Here is a 23,756-nt window from a genome sequence, read left to right on the forward strand (position 1 = left end):
CACAGTGAAACACAGCATTTTGGAGATCAAGTCGATCATTTGGCCTTTTCAGTAGATATCCACTCAACCATTCAGCTGATAGATTGTAGTGTCAACTTCATTTCCCTTTCAGCTCCCCCTTAGCCCTTGACTCCCTGGTCTAGCAAAACCTATCTAATTCAGCTTTGAATAAATTCAATGACCCAGCCTCTACTGATTTTGGAGGAAGAGAATTCTAAAGAGTAAACGATTCTCAAAAATGAAGATTCATCTCGGGCTGAAAGGGGAGACCAGATATTTTTAAGTGGCGTCACCTCGTGCCAACTTCTCCCAAAAGAGAAACACCTTCCCACAATCCACCGGATCATGTATGCTTCAAGAAGATCACCTCTCGTGCTTCTAAAGGTACATGCCCAATCTGCATAACTTTCTTCATAAGGTTATAAAGTTCAAAAGAATAAAACAAGCACACCTTTTCTGAACCATTTCAAATGCAAATATACTATTTGTCAAATAAAACTGTCAAATATGCAATACTCCAGATGTACAAGGCCTTGTACAGAAGCAATAGCTGGGTTTTTACGATCCATTCTGCATTCCTAATCACTTCCTGTACACTATCTTTCTGTGACTCACAAGGAGACTCAAATTCCTTTGCAATCGCTTTCCAGAAAAATTGCATACTGCTTGGTTATTCTTCCCGCTAAAGTGGAAAGTTCACATTTTGCCACATTGTCCTCCATCTGCCAAAATGTCATGCATTCACTTAACCTGTGTATATCCCTCTGTATCTCCTCTTCGAAATGCACATGCACAGCTTGTTGCATTCAACAAATATAACCACCAAACATTCATTCACCTCATCCAAAGTACTGACTGCAGGCTGGTGATGTATCAGAGAGCCAGTACTCACGCTGTAACACATCACAAGTCACAGCCTGGCAACCAGTCAGACCCATGTATCCCCATTATCTGTTCCCTATTGGCTAAATAGTCACTTATCCATGCTAATAATATGTTACCCATGACACCATGAGCTCTTATTTTGTGGACCAGTTTGTAGCCTTTTCAAACAATGAAGACCCCCTCCATATTAAATTTGTAGATAACCAATCAAAGGAAGGTTTTGAGATTCTCAAATATTTTGGAAGAAAATATCAAATGTATCAAATATCTCTTCAACCATTACTTCTGAAGCCATAGGATGTAGGCCATCAAGTTTAAGGGTCCTGTCAGTCTTTACTCCTATTAGTTTGCCTCGTACTTCATTGGTAACTATTATTTAAAGTTCCTGCCTCCCTTTCACCCCTAATGTTCCAGTATCCAGCTGCTTTTCGTGTCTTCAGCAAAGACAAATACAAAATATTTGTTCAAAATCTCTGGCATTTCCTTGCTTTCATTATTAATTTTCCAGTCTCATTCCTTGAACAACCAATACTTAATTCAACTTCCTAAAGTTATTAATAGTGCCACTGCACTGCACCACAGCAATTTTAAACAAGTGCTTGGAATATACAGGAATAATTGGTCAGACTACAGCTGAGAACATCAACTCAATTTTGTACAGCACTGATTTAAGAAAACACCGCATTTCTTAGAAATGTTCAAAAATGCCAACTCTATACGCATTAAGAAAAAATACTCAAATAAACTTATGAGAGAACCATGTAGTAGTTTTTTTTAAATGCACAAAGCTTATTTACTAGGCGGGTGCAATATGTTGCCATGCAAGTTCAGTTAAATCATAAAGCGTTCAGCCAAATGGTCTTGTTCTTGCATTGCCCTGAGATCACGGAAAACAGGAGGAATCATGTCACAATTTAAACATTCTCAGCTAGAACCACTGAAAACATATTTCCCCTTCCTAGCAACACAAAGCCAAACCAATCAAATCCCAAGTTTCATGTCTTCACTGGCTTGCAGTCTGTATACACAATGTAAAGTTTTGTTCTGTTTTTGGCAGCTACAAACACAACATGTATATGCTGAATAGATTTTTGTGTGTAACTATGCAAAGCAAAAACTAATATGAAGAAAAACAATTACAAAAATTACAAGCAGCTTTAATCCATTTTATCAATTGTTACTTCCAGCCAAAGTTGCATCAATAGTGCTAAATCAAAGTTGCAAGTTGGTGTTTCGGGCGCACTGAGCACCACTCATTTTTCTTTGCCCTTTTCATCATAATAAATCACAAATGGTTAGGGGACAAATTTACCATTATACTTGATACCATTTCCATCACTGTACTTATCAGATCATTTCACCAGATCACTCCTGATATCAAGGTTACCTGCCAGACCTTAGATGAGCATTTGTTTGTTAAAAAAACGGATATATTTATTCATTCCAGAATCTATTACAGTTGAAAGGGTGTTTTTAATGTTTTGGTTGAATCTACATTTACTTACATAAAAAATGATTGAAACTCACAATTTTTTGAGGATAAATAACGTGAAGCAAAGTTACACTTTTCTAATATAAAAACCATGTGGATTACATTAATGAAAAAGCTATCTGGTTCTGCTCAAGTTTGGTCCATTTTACTGGACGGCTGGAAAAGGCAGAAAGCCCAGAGACGTTTGGATACTTTTTCCCACAAAGGTCCAGTTTACAGAAATCTAAGTGATGTAGATCTGGAATTCATAATACACTTAATTCTGGCTTACAATCACATTTTCCAAAAGACTGTCAATTGGATATCGTAGGCGAAAACCATTGTTTTTCTGTATCAGTTAATCATCCTTTTCCCCAGCCAGAAAGTTTTTCTCCCCTTTCACTATAACTTTGAAAATCCAATAGAATACCAGACACAATAATACAAATATGAAAAGGTATGCAGTCCTTCCTGGGAGCAACCACTTCATCCCATTTCTTGGATCTTTATATGTGGACTTAAATTACTTTTAAGTCTTTCTCAAACATTGCACCTAACTTGTGTTAATGCCAACATGGAAACATGACAATCCAAGCTTATCCACTTTTGGTATTTGTTGTACACAAGTGTAAGGGTCTGAAAGAGTTAATACAGAGATCTGTGAGGTCATCACTAAGTTTAGCAGAGAAGAGTTTATGATCTACCATCTATTTCTTGCTCAGTCACTAAAAATGTCCATCACATCACTGCAACAAATGCCTAATTGCTGTCATGCGATTAACAACACCCTGCCTAAGGCAAGAGTCTCCTCATTTGATGACAAATTAGTTTCTGTCAACCACATTAGGCCAATCCAGGACTGTAGATTTCTACCTTGAAAGAAGATGAACCTAGAATCATAGAGATGTACAGGACAGAAACAGACCTTTCGGTCCAACTTGTCCATGCCGACCAGATATCCCAACCTAATCTAGACTCATTTGCCAGCACTTGCCTCATATCCCTCCAAACCCTTCCTATTCATATATCCATCCAGATGCCTCTTAAATGTTGTAATTGTACCAGCCTCCACCACATTCTCTGGCAGCTCATTCCATACATGGGACATCCTTTACATGAAAAATGCCCCCCTTAGATCCCTTTTAAATCTGTCCCTTCTCACCTAAACCCTCCAGTTCTGGACTCCCCCAACCCAGGGAAAAGACTTTGTCTACTTACCCTATCAATGCCCCTCATGATTTTATATACGTCTATAAGGTCACCCCTCAGCCTCCGACGCTCCAGGGAAAACAGCCCCAACCTATTCAGCCTCTCCCTATAACTCAGAACCTCTAACCCTGGCAACATCCTTGTAAATCTTTTCTGAACCCTTTCAAGTTTCACAACAACCCTCAGATAGGAAGGAGACTAGAATTGCACACAATATTCCAACAGTGGCCTAACCAACGTCCTGTGCAGCCGCAACATGACCTCCAAACTCCTAAACTCAATGCTTTGACCAATAAAGAATAGCATACTAAGCGCTTTCTTCACTGTCCAATCCACCTGAGACTCCACTTTCAAGGAGCTATGAACCTGCACTCCAAGGTCTCTTTGTTCAGCAACATTCCCCAGGACCTTACCATTAAGTGCATAAGCCCTGCCCTGATTTGCCTTTCCAAAATGCAGCACTTCGCATTTATCGAAATTAAACTCCACCTGCCACTCCTCAGCCCATTGGCCCATCTGATCAAGATCCCGTTGTACTCTGAGGTAAACTTCTTCACTGTCCACTACTCCTCCAATTTTGGTGTCATCTGCAAACTTACTAACTATACCTCTTATGTTCACCTCCAATTCATTTATATGAAATGCTGAAAAGTAGTGGACCCAGCACTGATCCTTGTGGCACTACACTGGTCACAGGCCTCCACTCTGAAAAACAACCCTCCACCACAACCCTCTGACTTCTACCTTTGAGCCAGTTCTGTATCCAAATGGCTAGTTCTCCCTGTATTCTGTGAGATCTAACCTTGCTAACCAGTCTACCATGAGGAACCTTGTCAAATGCCTTACTGAAGTCCATATAGATCACATCCACCACTCTGCCCTCATCAATCCTCTTTGTTGTGTCTTCAGAAAACTCAATCAAGTTTGCAAGGCATGATTTCCCACGCACAAAGCCATGGTGACTATCCCTAATCAGTCCTTGTCTTTTCAAATACATGTATATCCTGTCCCTCAGGATTCCCTCCAACAACTTGCCCACCACTGAGGTCAGGCTCACCGGTCTATAGTTCCTTGGCTTTTCTTTACCACCCTTTTTAAATAGTGGCACCACATTAGCCAAACTCCAGTCTTCCGTTGACTATCGATGATACAAATGTCTTAAGCAAGGGTCCCATCAATCACCTCCCTAGCTTCCCACAGAGTTCTCGGGTACACCTGATCTGGTTCTGGAGATTTATTCACTTTTATGCATTTCAAGATATCCAGCACCACCTCCTCTGTAATGTGGACTTTTTTTTAAAGATCTCACCATCTATTTCCCCACATTCTGTATCTTCGATGTCCTTCTCCACAGTAAACACTGACGCAAAAAATCATTTAGTATCTCCCCCATCTCCATACATAGGCTGCCTTGCTGATCTTTGAGGGGCCCTGTTCTCTCCCTGGTTACCTTTTTGTCCTTAATGTATTTATAAAAACTCTTTGGATTCTCCTTAACCCTATTTATCAAAGCTAGTTCATGTCTCCTTCTTGCCCCCCTGATTTCCCTCTTAAGTATACTCCTACTGCATTTATACACTTCTGAAAATTCACCTGATCTCTGTTGTCTATACCTGACCTACACTTCCTTCTTTTTCTTAACCAAACCCTCAATTTCTCTAGTCATCCAACATTCCCTATACCTACCAGTCTTTCCTTTCACCCTAACAGGAACATATTCTCTCTGGACTCTTGTTATCTCATTTTTGAAGGCTTCCTTTTTTCCAGCCGTCCCTTTACCTGCGAACATCTGCCCCCAATCAGCTTTCGAAAGTTCTTGCCTAATATCGTCAAAATTGGCCTTCCTCCAACTTAGAACTTCAAACTGACATTCCAGTCAAGGAACAAAATATTTCATAATTTATCCTGCTAAATGCTGCAAATACTTCAACATGTCTTAATGTCCTCTGCCTCATTAACCTGATGTGCTCAGAAAATATCATTTACTTTTTCAAAATTTCTCATCATTTGCTGAGATGGTTTCTAATGTAAGATTTAGTTTAGCAACGGAAAAGTACAAGGAGCTATCTAGACCAAAAGTATTGCATGGGAGAAGGACCAATTTCAACGCAGTGAGAACAGACATTGTTCATGTGAACTAGAAGTATACTTTGGCCAGGCAAAACTGTAATTCAACAATGGACTGCAGTGAAATAGAAGAAAGTTCAAATTGAGTTGGGTTACATTCCCAGGAGGAGGAAGACAAAACAAACTGAGCCAGAGCACCTATCATACAAAAACAGGTAAAGAGCACGATGGAACTGAAAACCAGACGTTAAGCCGAAAATATAAATGAGAATGAGGTTCAGAGAGAAAATAAAAACAAGAGAAATTATGAGAAGAGACTGGTCACTAACTTAAAAAGGAATCCAAATGTCCTGTATAAGCACAGAGGTAAATAAAAATTGGTAAATAGTGTAGGATGGCTGAGGGATCTAAAAGGTGATTTATGAAGAGAGACAGTAGGCATGGCTGAGGTACTAAATGAGTCTCCACATCAGCCTTTACCAAGGACAACACTGTGAGAACAGAATGAAAGGTGAAGTGGGTGGTATAGAAATTGATAAAGCAGAGGTAGTAGAATGGCTGGCTGTACTTAAAGTTGACCAATCACAAGGTTCCAATTAGATGAATCCAACTTTACTGATGGAAGTAAGGGTGGAAACTGCCAAAGTAGGGTGGCATGGTGGCTCAGTGGTTAGCACTGCAACCTCACAGCGCCAGGGACCCAGGTTTGATTCCAGCCTTAGGCGACTGTCTGTGTGAAGTTTGCACGTTCTCCCCGTGTCTGTGTGGGTTTCCTCCGGGTGCTCCGGTTTCTTCCCACAGTCCAAAGATGTGCAGGTTAGGTAAATTGGCCATGCTAAATTGTCCATAATGTTAGGTGCTTTGGTCAGAGGGGGTGGGTTACTGTTCCGAGAGTCAGTGTGGACTTGTTGGGCCGAAGGACCTGTTTCCACACTGTAGGGAATCTAACCTAATGGCCTCCAATCTTCCTCAAATACAGTGGTTATGTAAAAGGACTAGAGAATTACGAGTGTTTCACCTTCTTTCAATAAATGGTGCAATGGTAAGCAATGAGAAGCCAGTGATTCAATCTAACCACAGTGGCAGAAAAGCTTTTGTAGCAAAATTATTAATCCCTTAAACAATGTGGGTTAACGAAGAAAGGCCAAGCTGGATTTGTTGAAAGCAAATCATGTGCAACTAATTTGACTCAGTTTTTTGATAATGTAAAGGAGCGTTGAAGAGGGTAATGCAGATGATGGGGTATATACATGCTTTCAAACGTGTCTGATCAAGTGCTACATTGGTGTCAGAAGAGTTCAAATCCGTGGACTGAAAGGGGGAGTGGCAGTACAGAGATGATGTTGGCTGAGTGTTAGAAAACAAAGACCACTGAAACTCAACACAGAGAAGTGTGAACAGTTAGAGTTTGGAAGGACAAAAAGACCGTATGTGAAATAAAGGGTATAAGGGTAAAAATGGGGGCAGGGGCAAAGGGACCAGGGTATATGTCCTCACCTTGCAGTGGAAGAGCAAAATGGCTAAGTGCTTAACAAGTGATGCAAGAGGCTCGGATTTATAAAAGGGAGTACAAAAGCAAGGGTGTTATAGAACATAGAACAGAACAGGCCCTTCAGCCCACGATGTTGTGCCGACCATTGATCCTCATGTCTGCACCCTCAAATTTCTGTGACCATAGGCATATTATGGTGACCCCTTTATGGTTTGGTCTCAATTGGAGCATTTTTCCCAATTCAAAACACTACATTTTTAAATTAGATTAGATTCCCGACAGTGTGGAAACAGGCCCTTCAGCCCAATAAGTCCACAGCGATCCTCCAAAGAGTAACCCACCCCCTCTCTGACTAATGCATCTAACATTATGGGCAATTTAGCATGGCCAATTCAACTGGCCACATCTTTGGACTGTGGGAGGAAACCCACGCAGACACGGGGAGAATGTGCAAACTCCACACAGACAGTCGCCAGAGGCTGGAATCAAACCTGGGACCCTGGTGCTGTGGGGCAGCAGTGCTAACCACTGAGCCACTGTGCCACCCTACATGGTTAGAGAAAATGCAGGCAAGGGAAAAGGTACAGGAAAAGTCTTAGAGAACGATTTCAGGCATGAGACTTCTGTTGCACAGATTGGAGAAGCAGGGGCTTTTCTCTTTCAAGAGAAAGTTGAGATTTGAGAAAGGTACTCAATGTAACGAGGGATCGGGACAAACTAAATAGAGAGACATTGCCTCTATTGGCAGAGAACCAGATTGCAACAGCTTAAGATGACTGGCAAAAGAAGCAATAGCAACATGAGGAGATATATTTTTGCGATGTGTGGCTTGGATCTGGTATTCACAGCCTGAGGATGCTGCGGGCAGTTAATTACCTGAAGAGAAAAAAATTGCATGGCGACAGAGAAAATGCAGAAAGAGGAGTAGGACCAGCTGAGTTGTTCTTGCAGAGAGCTGACATGGAAGGGATGAGCTAAATAGCCTGTTTCTCTGCTGTATAGATTCGTCAAATATTTGTTGCCCTGATCATAAGGGGAAAGTGAGGACTGCAGATGTTGGAGATCAGAGCTGAAAATGTGTTGCTGGAAAAGCGCAGCAGGTCAGGCAGCATCCAACGAGCAGGAGAATCGACGTTTCGGGCATGAGCCCTTCTTCTGAACGTCGATTCTCCTGTTCCTTGGATGCTGCCTGACCTGCTGCGCTTTTCCAGCAACACATTTTCGTTTCTGCCCTGATCGTCAATCTACTTTGCGTGCTCCTCATTGCTCTTGCATTCATTTTGATAATGAGGTACTTGCTCAAATGTTCGGAAAATTCAAATACACCACATCCTTTATTCAACAAGAATTTAAAGCAATCAGTCAAACATGACCTGATTTTATGATGTGTGTCCATTAAGGATAGCACTATCATGAAAATCCTAAAATAATAATCAAGAACATTTGAACCCTAGAATATCCAAATATGAACACTGTCATATGTACGTCATTCCACCCTATTTCATTCAGAAGGGGTAAGGATGAGGAGAATTTCACTATATCCTACTTTGCATGGTTGCATATTGCTCAATCTAATGTAAACATTTAATCGGGTTTCACACAAGATGCAATAGTTTAAATACGTCCATATGTTCAGCCATAATTAACTCAATGCCTGATTGCAAGCTGTTCACAAATTAATGATTCAAGTATTTCTTACATCTAATTAAATATAATTAGATATTGGGAAAGTGGATAATTTCAGTTCTTCTCACAAAGTCTGTTTCAGAATGAATCCATCCCTCCAGCCGACAAACACTCTGAAGCTGAAATGGTGTATTCTCCATCTTTTGTCATATTTTGTCCCACGATGATCTGACCACATACCCACTTCAGTCACCAAAATCATCCATTTTATTACCATAACATTACCTAACTCCACCCTTTCCTCAACTCATCTGAAGAAATCTTTATCCAAATTTATGTTATCTCAAGTCTTGACTATTCTGATGCTCTCCTAGAGGGCTGTCAGTCTTTTACATGACATAACTTGGCTCATTTAAGTATCTATTGCCCGTTTTCTAATTCACGTCATGTCCTGTTCACCCATCCTTGCTCTAGATGAATAGCCTGCCAACCTCCCAACTTTAAAATTCACACCCTGGTTTCAAAACATTCCATGACCTCATACCCTCTGAACTGCTGTGATTTGAACTTGCGGCTTTCCTCCAATTCTGGTTTCATACTCAGATGAAATTTTAAACCCATAGCCAACACTTCCTCCAAGTGCTGATGCAGTAAACCCTTGAAAGCTCTCCCTATACTTCTCTGCTTTTGTAGTCCTCTCTGTATAACACATTTTAAAGCCTACATCTTTGTCCCAATATCACCTCGTGTGGCTCTGTAATAAAATTCATTTCCTGATACTCCAGTGAAATGTTTTTGATCATTTTGTTATAACTCTTTCCATGTGAAGTCTCATATTTTGGAAACAAAAATCAGAAAGAAAAATAGACCTCAAATACAAATAACAAGGTGGTAGCAGAAGACAATAGAGCCATACAAGGATATAGAATACAAATGTGAGAAGGTCATGTTGAACAAGTGCCTAACTTTAGTTAGGATGCATTTGTAAGATTAGCAGTGGTTTTGGATACCATATTACCAAAAGAATATGAAAGTTAAAGAATCAAAAAGCAGCATAAAATGAATGCTGGCCACCTGAAATGGGAACAGAAAATGCTAGAAACACTTCGTTCTGGCAGCATATGTGGACAGAAACAATTTCTGTTGCAGACTAATATGATTTCATCAGAACTAGAAAAGCCAGATGTCATCGGCTTCAGTGAAGGGGTGGACGGACAAGGACAAAAGGAATGTCAATGATATGCTGGAAGGCAGGACAGGCTGGATGAAAGAAAAAAACTGAATGAAAGAAAAATTGATCTTACAGTGCCAAAGGAAACAGTGATGTGGCCAGAAAATAAGCTAAGAACAAAGTATGTGTCTCAAGCAAATGCTCTACTTCTGCAAACAAAATATGCAAAGAAGTGGAATTTATAATGGGAGGGAAGTGTTTATGATTTGAAAGTGTTAAACTCAATGTTGAATTTGGAAATTTGCAAAGTGGCCAATCAAAACAAAAGGTGCTGTTTCTCAGTTCACGGTGATCTTTCCAGAATCTTGGAAATGTTGGAAGTTTACAGCCACTGCATCCACCTTGTCTGCCTTTTGACACTTGGGTGGTGGCCATTAAGTCCAGAGGGTATAATCACCAGCCTTTAGCCTCGCTGGCTTTCCCAGTCTGGTGATTCTGGTCAATTTGTTCCTTTCCCTTTCGATTGTTATTGGGATGTGATTTGTGAAGGACAGCCTCCCCCACCCCCTTCTCCCATCCCACCTCTCTCTCTGGATTACTTCCACATTAAGAGTTATGAAATATCTTATTTAATGTTTGCCATTGCTTCTGTACCCTCTCACCTTTTAACCTATTGCCCCACTTCACTACATACCTTGGCAATTGTGTTTATTTATGTTTAAGATAGTTTCAGACATAAATTTCTCACCTTCAAACTGAAAATGAAGCTCTATTGTACTGTGACCACTCTTACCAAGAGAATCCTTGACTGTGAAGTCATTTATTAACCCTGTCACATTACCAGGTCTAAAGTTGCCCACATCCCACTCGCTTCTAAGACATATTATTTGTAGAAACTCGTCCAAATACATTCTATGATCTTATCCTCCAGGTGATCTTTGCCAGTTTGATTTGTCCAATCACCCACAATTATTGTAGTACCTTTCATACAAGTCCCTATTATTTCTTGATGTATACACCCCATTCCCAACAGGGACTTCCATTCCTTACTATTCCATATTCTTCACCTAATCCTATAGCTCGATCCTCTAAATCAATATCATCTCTCAGAACTGGATCGATCCCATCTTCAAATTACCCTTCCTCCCCGGTCAATAATTTTGTTTTTCTACATTATCAAATGTCCTGGCTGTTCAACGATTTTTGTCCTGGTAATTTTGCAAGTGTGTCTCTATGGTAGTTTTCATACATTTTCATTTATTTCCACTTGTACTTTCAATTCATCTACACTGTTAGAAATGCAACAAACATTCAGATAAACATGTTTTACTGCTGTCTTATTTGCCATTTTTCCAATTTGATTTTATATACTGACGCTTTATGTTTGCATGCTATGTTCCTGCCTGTCACCCTCTGGTTATCATTACCCACAATGCTATCCTGAATTGTTGAAATGGCCTGTTCTTTATTGAAAACCATTAAAGTTTATTGGCCTACCATCTATACTGTTAATTTATTCTGTCTAGTTAAAGGCTTCTTAGGCATTTCCTATTGCAGTTTTAAATGAGTAAATATGACCCTTTGTAAACAGGAGAGGCCACTTGGAATTACTTTGCTGAAATGTTTCATAATTGTAAACACTAAAACAAAAGAGTATATCTGCACTCATTATTCAAAATAACCAATGTAATTATTGTCTCCATAAACATTATTCCTCTAAACTCTGAAATCAGCCATCGTCCCTCTCTCTATCCCTTCTAATAGTAGTATCGTCTTTTGAAATAAAGAGACCTATGTGGTATCCAGTTTGCCAAGTGGAGGTCAAATATCAGAGCAAGATAGAATTTTACAATTCTCTCTCTGGATTTATTTGGAATCTCCTGCTATATATCTCAGAACTGTGTACACTGTTTGAGAAACAGCCCAAGAACAGCATCTTGATAGTATCCACGTTAACTCTCCTGCTCCTTAATTTCATAAACTTACATTTCCTGATATTAAAATGTATCTGCACTTCTTTGCTCACAGATCAAGACGATCAAGTTTCTCTTAAATGAGTGCGCATTTGCCACAATACCCAATGTGGTCCATGATTAAATCCCACATAATTCCTGTCTTTGACACTGAGTCATTTGCTTGTGCTTCACTGTTACACTCACCCATGTTTTACTCAATCTGCCAACACAACGTTTGGAATTACTGTTTTATGCAATAGTCACACCCACTATTAGAGTTCAAATGAGTCATGATGCTGCTCATCTGAAACAGCTGTTTCCAAACCCACCAGCCAAACACACCCTATTGTAACAAAAAAAAGCTGAGGGACATGAAATACTTTCTAAAATACATAATGAAGTGATAAGTCTGTATTGTACAATTGTAAATGTTTGTTTAAATGTCAAGGTAAAATACATCTCCACTTCACTTTAGTGAAACTGCATCACTGAGGACTCTTTAGGTGAAATATTTCACCAGTATTCCTGTTAAAAATTATATTTAATAAAGTAAATTTCGCAAGTTCCTTAGTATAGATTTGCAAAGCTACAGGTGGCTCAGTGGTCAGCACTGCTGCCTCACAGTGCCAGGGACCCGGGTTCAATTCTCAACCTCAGGTATGTGTGAAGTTTGCACGTTCTCCCTGTGTCTGCTTGAATTTCTGCCAGGTGTTCCAGTTTCCTCCCACAGTCCAAAGATGTGCAGGTTAGGTGGACTGGCTGTACTATATTGCCCGGTAGTGTTCAGGGATATGCAGGTTAGGTGGATAAACCATGACACAATATATGCGGGCTTAAAGGAATATAACGGGAGAATGGGTCTGGGTCAGAGGGTCAGTGCAGATCCGAAGGGCCAAATGGCCTCTATCTGTTCTGTAGGGATTCTATGATTTATTTTCATACAGCACTTTTCACAACTTTCAAGTCCTTTCCAGCCAATTAAACACTTTTGAAGTGTAGTTTCTGCTGTAATCCAGGAAAGCTACCCTATTAACTGTATTAATAGATCCAAGATAATTTTAGAGATAGCAGCAGTTAACACAAATGTCATTTCTAGAAATATTTTTTCTCAAATTCAGTATATTCCATTGTCTTCACCATTATTTTTTGGATAGAGCACAACATTTTTTAATGTGATAGAATTTTTGGAAGAGAACAACATTTGAAGACGAGGAACCGAAGACCACGACAGTTACTTTTAAATGTTATTTGAAAGGAGAAATATCTTCCCAAAGCTTTTATCTTGCACTCATTGGCATAAACACAAGAATCCAAAATTACAAATATTCAGATAACAATTTAAAAGGAGGAGGGTAATGACTAGTTTGCAAACCAATGCTGATTGGCTGAGGCATTACTATGGAGAAAGCAACAGGGAACTAAGTTGCAAGTCTTGAATATATTCCTTTTGTTTACAGAGAATTGTTCCCATGGAATCATATATGCTACTTTGAGCTAACAAAAATTAGTCATGTTATGAGCACAACTAATTATCATAAATTACCTCAGTGCAGTTGTGAGTGCACTTAGGATTGTTAAGCAAGTGCTCTGATATTTAAAAGGACATTGCTCAATTGTGCGACAGGCAGAACATCTTTTCGGACTGATGGTAGCATCCCATCAATGGAAAATATCACTCACATAACCGTTGCATATTAGCAGTCCGAAATAGCTTGTTTAAAATGTTTTTCAAATTATTTAGGCTCTATGTCCCAGTGAATGGCTGATCAAATCAAATAACACTGTGGATGTAGGTTTGCTCGTTGAGCTGGGAGGTTCATTTCCAGATGTTTCGTCACCCTACTAGGTAACATCTTCAGTGGGCCTCAGGCGAAGCACTGCTGATAATTCCTGCTTTCTATTTATATGTTTGGGTTGATGATGTTATTTCCTGTGGTGATGTCATTTCCACAAATCTTCTCAAAACTCGCTAACATGTCATATTGGTTGCTCATTACAGGCAGAGTACAGGACAAATAAAACCTGTCTCAATTTGCAAAACCCAAAAGTAAACAACTTGTATTGGATGCAACTCCATGAGTAGGCAGTACTTGCTTCACAGTCCCCTGTGTGCCAACAGCTACTGCAATCTTCAAGTCCTGTACTAACACTTGGCTTTGGTGATTTATTCAAAGGATTTAAGCAATGTTAGCTGGACCAGTAACAACTGGCCATCACAAATTGATCTGAGATAATGCTGGTTAGCTGTTTTCTTCACCTACTCCAGACCTTGCTGTGTTGATACAGAATTCTAAGGTGTTGGCTCACCAATGAAGAATGTACAGTTAAATAGTTCCAAGTGAGGATTGTACATGCCGTGAAGAGGAACTTACAGATTGTGTCAGTCTTATGTATGTTACCATTGTTCTTCCAGGCAGTACAGCATGCGGGTTTGGAAGATGCCATCACAGATACCTTAGCAGGTGCTGAACTGCACCTTGTAGATTGTAAAGAATGCAGCCACAATGCACGATGGACTGGATTCCAGTCAAGCAGCTGCTTTGCCCTGAATGGTGTTGAGCTTTTGGAGCATTTCTTGGGATACACTCACCCAGCCAAGTGAACATTATTCCATCATCTCAAAACCAAAGAACTGGGGATGCTGAAAATCTGAAGCAAAAACAGAAATTGCTTGAGAAACTCAGCAGGTCTGGCAGCATCTGCAGACCCTTCAGTCCAACTCATCCCCGCTGATCGGATATCTGAAATAATTCTAATAATTGCCAGCATTTGGCCCATATCCCACTACACCCTTCCTATTCATTTATCCATCCAGATGCCTTTAAATGTTGTAACCAGCCTCCACCACTTCCTCTTCTCCTTCCATACATGCTCCACTCGCTGCATGAAAATGTTGCCCCTCAGATCCCTTTCAAATCTTTTCCCTCTCATCTTAAACCTATACCCTCTAGTTTTGGACTCCCCAACCCCAGGGGGAAAAAAAAGCCTATTTATCTTACCCATGCCCCTCATGATTTTATTAACCTTTATAATGTCACCCCTCAGCCTCTGACGCTCCAGAGAAAACAGCCCCAGCCTGTTCAGCCTCCCCCTGTAGCTCAAACCCTCCAACCCTGGCAACATCCTTGTAAATCTTTTCTGAACCCTTTCAAGTTTCACAACATCCTTCCTATTGCGAGACTACCAGAATTGCATACAGTATTCCAATAGTGGCCTGATCAATGTCCTGTATAGTCACAACATGACCTCCCAACTCCTATACTCAATGCACTGACTAATCAAGGAAAGCATACCAAACACCTTCTTCACTATTCTGTCTCCCTGTGACTCCACTTTCAAGGAGCTATGAAACTGCACTCCAAGATCTCTTTGTTCATCAAAACTCCCCAGGACCTTACCCACTCACCCTAAAAGTCCCTGATTTGCCTTTCCAAAATGCAGCACCTCACACTTTATCTAAATTAAACTCCATCTGCCACTTCTCAGCCCATTGGCCCACCTGATCAAGATCCCATTGCACTCTGAGGTAACCTTCTTCGCTGTCCACTACACCTCCAAGTTTGGTGTCATCTGCAAACTTACTAACTGTACCTCCTTTGTTCACATCCAAATCATTTATATAAATAACGAAAAGCAGTGGACACAGCACCGATCCTTGTGCTACACCACTGGTCACAGGCCTCCAGTCTGAAAAACAACCCTCCACCACCTGGATCTGTCTTCTACTTTCAAGCCAGTTATGTGTCAAATTGTTCACCATGTATTCTATGTGGTCTCACCTTGCTAACCAGTGTACCATGAGGAATCTTGTCGAACTCCTTACTGAAATCCATATAGATCATGCCCTCATCAATCCTCCTCTTTACTTCTTCGAAAAACTCCATCAAGTTAGTGAGACACACTGGAAAGCTGCTTTCTCTCCACACTTAAACTTTGTTTATGTGAGATTTTTGAAAATGGTGGGGAGAAATGTGCTGAGATTTCAGAAACACCTCAGAGTGTTTTAATTACACTTTGAAGAATTACTTTTCTTTAAAAAAGCTTGTTGCACAACTATTACTAAAGCGCTGAGTCTCTCTCCTCCTGTGCAGGCTGAAGTTTTTCAACCCAGTCATAGAGATGTACAGCACGGAAACAGACCCTTTGGTCCAACCTGTCCATGCCGACCAGATATCCCAACCCAATCTAGTCCTACCTGCCAGCACCCGGCCCATATCCCTCCAAACCCTTCCTATTCATATACCCACCCAAATGCCTCAGTCGTTATAACTCAATCTTCTCCCACAAAATATCAGCACTTCATTAGCTGTAAAGAGCTTTGAAACATTTATTAAACATGAAAATCGAAACAGCTACCAGTCTTTCTTTCCAGATGTTTAAATCTGGGATAGGAATGTTTCTCTTTATGTCCAAACAATATTCACAGTACTTAGAGTGCAGTCTGCCAAATGCACTGTATAAGGCATCCTGAAATCCCTGACACATTGAAACATTTCCAATGGATGGGAAATGCAGTGAGAATGTACAGAAAGAAGAGAGCTGATTGGCGAACAAAATAAACAATCACATTCAACACCTTCTTTCCCCAAGATCTGCTTCAGAACATTTTCAGGATATGCAATTGCCCTTTTAAACTAAAGTTTTCGGCACTCGGTGAACTGACAATTTGTTAGTGTTTAAATCATAAGTATTGGATAAGTCTGGGGGGGGCTTGTTCAATCGTGACCATTTTTCCCAGCTCTCAGCAGTGGGCCCTGACTGAGCTCCCCCTCAATCCGAGCCCCGTCGGGAGAAGCTGAGCCAGCCCAAGTTCACTCACTTACCCTTGCTGGCTGCGATCAGCGCTTTGCATCCTTCAGCAACTCCTTAATGAACTTGTTGTCTTTTCCAATTCGGCTTCGTGTGCTCGCAACCTTTCCCAAAAGTAAGGTCTCCCCAGGGTAACAGTCACTGAACTCCAGGGGCTGCAAACCCATGACTTCCCGCCTTCTCGAAAATCTTCCTGCGGTGACCCAAGGGGGGGGGAGAACAGCAAAAATGCAGCACCCCGAGCTTCTCAGGAAGCAGCTCCAAGGAAACTGTGTGTGAGGGAGGGAGGGAGGGAGCGGGGGGACGGTCTGGGGAGATCCTGGGGCTCTCAGGGATAACAGCTCTCGCTACAAAGTATCCAGGCGAGAGCTGCAAAGGTTTTGTTGCAGCGACAGCCCCTAATTCTGGGGCAGTCCGGGGAATGAGGGCGGAGCACTCTCTCTCTCAGCACACACACACACTTTCACACTCTCTCTCTCTCACACACACACTCTCTCACACACACACACTTACACTCTACTCTCTCACACACTACACTCTCTCTCTCTCACGACACACTACTCTCTCTCTCTCACACACACTCTGCTCTCTCTCACACACACACTTACACTCTACTCTCTCACACACACACTCACACACTCTACTCTCTACACACACTCTCTGTCTCACACACACACTTACACTCTACTCTCTCTCTCACACACACTCTCTCTCTCACACACACACTACACTCTCTCTCTCACACACACACACTCTACTCTCTCACACACACTACTCTCTCTCACACACACACTACACTCTACTCTCTCACACACACTCTCTCTCTCACACACACACACTTACACTCTACTCTCTCACACACACTCTCTCTCTCACACACACACTTACACTCTACTCTCTCACACACACACACTCTCTCTCACACACACACTTACACTCTACTCTCTCACACACACTACTCTCTCTCTCACACACACACTACTCTCTCTCTCCACACACACTACTCTCTACTCTCTCAACACACACTCTTCACTCTACACTCTACACACTCTCTCTCTCACACACACACTTACACTCTACTCTCTCACACACACTCTCTCTCTCACACACACACACTCTCTCTCACACACACTACACTCTCTCACACACACACTCTCTCTCTCACACACACACTTACACTCTACTTCTCACACACACTACTCTCTCTCTCTCACACCACACTACACTCTCTCTCACACACACACTTACACTCTACTCTCTCACACACACTCTCTCTCTCACACACACACTTACACTCTACCTCTCTCACACACACACTCTCTCTCTCTCACACACTACACTCTACACTCTCTCACACACACACTCTCTCTCACACACTACACTCACTTCTCTCACACACACTACACTCTACTCTCTCACCAACACTCTCACTCACACTCCCTCTCTCTACACACAGACACTTACTACTCTACTCTCTCACACACACTACTCTCTCTCACACACACTACACTCTCTACTCTCTCACACACACTTACTCTTCTACTCTCTCACACACACTCACTCTCTCTCTCACACACACAGCTTACTCTCTACAGTCTCTCACACACTACTCTCTCACACACACATACTCTCTCTCACACACACACACTCTCTCTCTACACTACACTCTACTCTCTCACACACACACTCTCTCTCACACACACTACACTCTACTCTCACACACACACTCTCTCTCTCACACACACTAACTCTCTACTCTCTCACACACACTACTCTCTCTCACACACACACACGACTCTCTCTCTCACACACACACTCACTCTACTCTCTCACACACACACTCTACTCTCGACGACTCTCTCTCACACGACACACACTCTCTCTCTCACACACACACTACACTCTACTCTCTCACACACTACTCTCTTACACACACACTCTCTACCTCTATCTACTCTCACACACAGATACTCTCTCTCACACACACACAACTCTCTAATCTCTACACACACACTTACACTCTACTCTCACACACACTACTCTACAAACTTACATCTATCTCTCACAGACACGACTACTCTCTCACACACACACACTCTCTCTCACATACACTACTTCTCTAGACACTCTCACTCACTCAGATCTAACTCTCTCACACACACACTCACTCTCTCTCAACGATACACTAACTCTACTCTCTCACAACTATCTCTACAGACTACACTCTACTCTAACACACTACTCTCTCTCACACACACACTACTCTCTACACACACTCACTACACTCTCTCTCTCACAACATCTACATCTCTACACAACTACTCTACTCACACACACTACTCTCTCTCTCACACACACACTCTCTCTCACACACACTACACTCTACTCTCCACACACTACTCTCTCACACACACACACTCTACTCTCTCACACACACACTCTACTCTCACACACACACACTCTACTCTCTCACACACACACTTACACTCTCTCTCACCCACTCTCTCACACACACACTCTCTCTCTACACTCACACACACTCTACTACTCTACTCTACACACAAAACCTCTCTCACACACACACACTCTCTCTCACACACTACACTCTCTCTCTCACACACTACTCTACTCTCTCTCACACACTCACTCTACTCTCAGACACACTCTCTCTCACACACACACACTCTACTCTCACACACACTACTCTCTCTCACACACACTCTACTCTCTCTCACACACACACACTCTCTCTCACACACACTACACTCTACTCTTCACTAACACTACTCTCTCTCACACACACACTCTACTCTCTCACACACACTAACTCTCTCTCTCCACAACACTCTTACACTCTACTCTCTCACACACACTACTACTCTCTCACACACACACTACTCTTCTCTCACACACACAACACTCTCTCTCACACACACACTCTCACTCACACTACACTCTACTCTCTCACACACACTACTCTCTCTCACTCACACACACACACACTCTCTCTCACATACACTTACACTCTACTCTCTCACACACACACACTCTCTCTCTCACATACACTTACACTCTACTCTCTCACACACACTACTCTCTCTCACACACACACACACACTCTCTCTCACATACACTTACACTCTACTCTCTCACACACACACACACTCTCTCTCACATACACTTACACTCTACTCTCTCACACACACACACACTCTCTCTCACATACACTTACACTCTACTCTCACACACACTACTCTCTCTCACACACTACACACTCTACTCTCTCACACACACTACTCTCTCTCACATACACTTACACTCTACTCTCTCACACACACTACTCTCTCTCACACACACTACACTCTCTCTCACACACACACACTCTCTCTCACACACACTTACACTCTACTCTCTCACACACACACACTCTCTCTCACACACACTTACACTCTACTCTCTCACACACACTCTCTCTCACACACACTTACACTCTACTCTCTCACACACACTACTCTCTCTCACATACACTCTCTACTCACAACACACACTACTCTCTCTCACATACACTCTCTACTCTCACACACACACTCTCACAAACTTACACTCTCTACTCTCACACACACACTACTCTCTCTCACATACACTCTCTCTACTCTCACACACACACACTCTCTCACAAACTTACACTCTCTACTCTCACACACACACACACACTCTCACAAACTTACACTGTCTACTCTCACACTCACACACACACTCTCTCACACACACTTACACACACACTCTCTCAGACATACATACTACTCTCTCTCACACACTCTACTCTCACACTCTCATACTACTCTCTCACACACACACTACTCTCACACACACTTACACTCTCTACTCTCACTCACACTACTCTCTCACACACTCACACACACTCTCTCCACACACTACTACTCTCTCACACACACTCTCTACTCACACTCTCTCACACACACACTCTACTCTCTCACACACTCACACTCTCTACTCACACTCTCTCACTACACACAACACACTCGACTCTCTCACAAACTTACACTCTCTACTCTCTCACACACTCTCCACACACACACTCTCTACTCTCTCACACACACCTTACACTCTCTACTCACACTCACACACACTCTCTCTACACACACTCTAGCACTCTCACACTCTCTCACCACACACTCTCTCACACACACACACACTACTCTCTCTCACAGTCTCTCTCACACACACTTCTCTACTCTCTCAACACACACACACAACACTCTACTCTCTCACACACACTCTCTACTCTCTCTCACACACTCTCTACTCTCTCACACACACACTCTCTCTCACGCACACACTCTCTCTCTCACTCACTCTCTCTCACACTCTCTCTGTCACACACTCTCTCACACACTCTCTCTCACACACACTCTCACACACACTCTCTTCTCTCACACACTCTCTCACACGCACTCTCTCTCTCACACACTCTCTTCTCTCTCTCACACACTCTCTCTCTCACCCACACACACACTCTCTCTCACGCACACACTCTCTCTCTCACTCACTCTCTCTCACACTCTCTCTCTCACACTCTCTCTCTCTCACACACACACACTCTCTCTCTCACACACACACGTTCTCTCTACTCTCTCACACACACTCTCTCTCACACACACACTCTCACTCTCACACACACACACTACTCTCTCACACACACACACTCTCATACCTCACACACAGACTCTCTCTCACAACACAGTCAGTCTACTCTCACACACACTCTCTACTCTCACACACACTACTCTCTCTCTCTCTCACTCACTCTCTCTGCACACTCTCTCTCTCACACACTCTCTCTCACACACTCTCTCTCACACACACACATTCTCTCTACTCTCTCACACACTCTCCTCTCACACACACACTCTCCCTCACACACACACACTACTCTCTCACACACACACAGACTCTCAACCTCATACACACACACTCTCTACTCTCACACACTACTCTCTCACAAACACACTCTCAACCCTCACACAACACACTCTCTCACACACACACTCTCTACTCTCACTCTATCTCACACACACTCTCTCTCACATACACACACACTACTCTCTCTCACAAAATCTCTCCTATCTCTCACACACTCTCTATCTCTCACACACACTCTCTCTCACAAACTTACACTCTCTACTCTCTCTCACACACACTCTCTACTCTCTCACACACACTTACATTCTCTACTCTCACACTCTCTCTCACACACACACACTCTCTACTCTCTCACACACACTCTCTACTCTCTCACACACACTCACACACACACTCTCTACTCTCTCACACACATTCTCACACACACTCTCTCACACAACTCACACACACTCTACTCTCACACAATCTCTCTACTCTCACACTTCTCTCTCACACACACACTCTCTACTCTCTCACACTCTCTCTCTCTCACACACACTCTCTACTCTCTCTCACACACACTCTCTTACTCTCCTCACACACTCTCTCACACACACACTATTCTCTCTCACACACTCTCTCTACTCTCACTCTCTCACACACTCTCTACTCTCACACACTCACATTCTCTCTACTCTCAACACACACTCTCTACTCTCTCAAGCACTCTCTCTCATACACTCTCTCACACTCTCTCTCTCACACACACACTCTCTCTCTCACAAACTTACACTCTCTACTCTCTCACACTCACACACACTCTCTCTACTCTCACACACACTACACTCTCTACTCTCACACTCACACACACACACTCATACACACACTCTACTCTCTCACACACTCTCTCACACACACACTACTCTCTCTCACACACTCTCTCTACTCTCACACTCTCTCACACACACTCTCTCTCACACACACACTCTCTCTACTCTCTCACACACACTTACATTCTCTACTCTCACACTCTCTCGCTCACACACAAACTCTCTCTACTCTCACACACCCTTACACTCTCTACTCTCAGACTCTCTCACTCACACACTCTCTCTCTCACACCACACACTCTGTCTCACACACACACTCCTACTCACACACACTCTCTACTCACCACACACTCTCTACTCACACACACTCTCTACTCTCACACACTCTCTACTCTCTCACACACTCTCTCTCACACACACTCTCTATTCTCTCTCACACACACTCTATCTCACACACTCACACACACTCTCTCTGTCTCACACACACTCTACTCGCTCTCACACACTCACTCTCTCTCACACACTCACTCTCCATCACACACTCACACTCTCTACTCACACACACTCTCTCACACACACTCGCACTCTCTCTCACACACACTCTCTACTCTCTCACACACTCTAATCTCAAACACTCTCACTCACACACACACTCTCTCACACACACTCTCTCTACTCTCACACACTCTCACACACTCACTCTCTCACACACACTCTCTCTATTCACACTACTCTCTCTCACATGCTCTACTCTCTCACACACAGTCTATTCTCTCTCACACACACACTCTCTCACACACACTCTCTCACACACATTCTCTCACACACACACTCTCTCACACACACTCTCTCACACACTCTCACACATCTCTCTACTCTCTCACACTCTCTACTCACATACACTCTCACACACTCTCTCACACACACTCTCTACTCTCTCACACACTCTATCTCACACACTCTCTCACACACACTCTCTCACACACACTCTCTCACACACTCTCTCTACTCTGACACACTACTCTCTACACACTCTCTCTACTATCACACACTCTATTCTCTGTCACACACACATCTCTCTCACACACTCTCACACATATCTCTCTACTCACTACACTCTTACTCACACACACTCTCTACTATCACACAACTCTATCTCACTTTCACACACACTCTCTCTCTCACACACACACTCTTTCTCTCACACACATACTCTCTCTCACACTCACACTCTCTCTCCCATACACACTCTCTATCTCCACACACACTCTCTCACTCGCACACTCTCTCTCACACGCACACCACTCTCTCCCACACA

The 23,756-nt window shown here is 42.5% G+C and overlaps 1 protein-coding gene across 4 annotated transcripts in view; it reads right to left on the minus strand.

The window, feature by feature from the left end:
* The window catches only part of arhgap10 (Rho GTPase activating protein 10), a 205,769-nt gene that overhangs the window by 179,967 nt on the left and 2,046 nt on the right, over positions 1 to 23,756 (minus strand). The window contains exon 1 of one of the 4 annotated variants that reach the window (XM_072567813.1): positions 16,700 to 17,049. The exons of the other annotated variants lie outside the window; for them this stretch is intronic. The gene's annotated coding sequence lies outside the window, so the exon portion shown is untranslated. Of the gene's footprint in view, positions 1 to 16,699; positions 17,050 to 23,756 lie in introns of those variants that run through there. 4 annotated transcript variants of the gene reach the window in all.

The sequence above is a fragment of the Chiloscyllium punctatum genome, chromosome 1 (genome assembly GCF_047496795.1).
Source record: "Chiloscyllium punctatum isolate Juve2018m chromosome 1, sChiPun1.3, whole genome shotgun sequence".
Taxonomy (NCBI): Eukaryota; Metazoa; Chordata; class Chondrichthyes; order Orectolobiformes; family Hemiscylliidae; genus Chiloscyllium; species Chiloscyllium punctatum.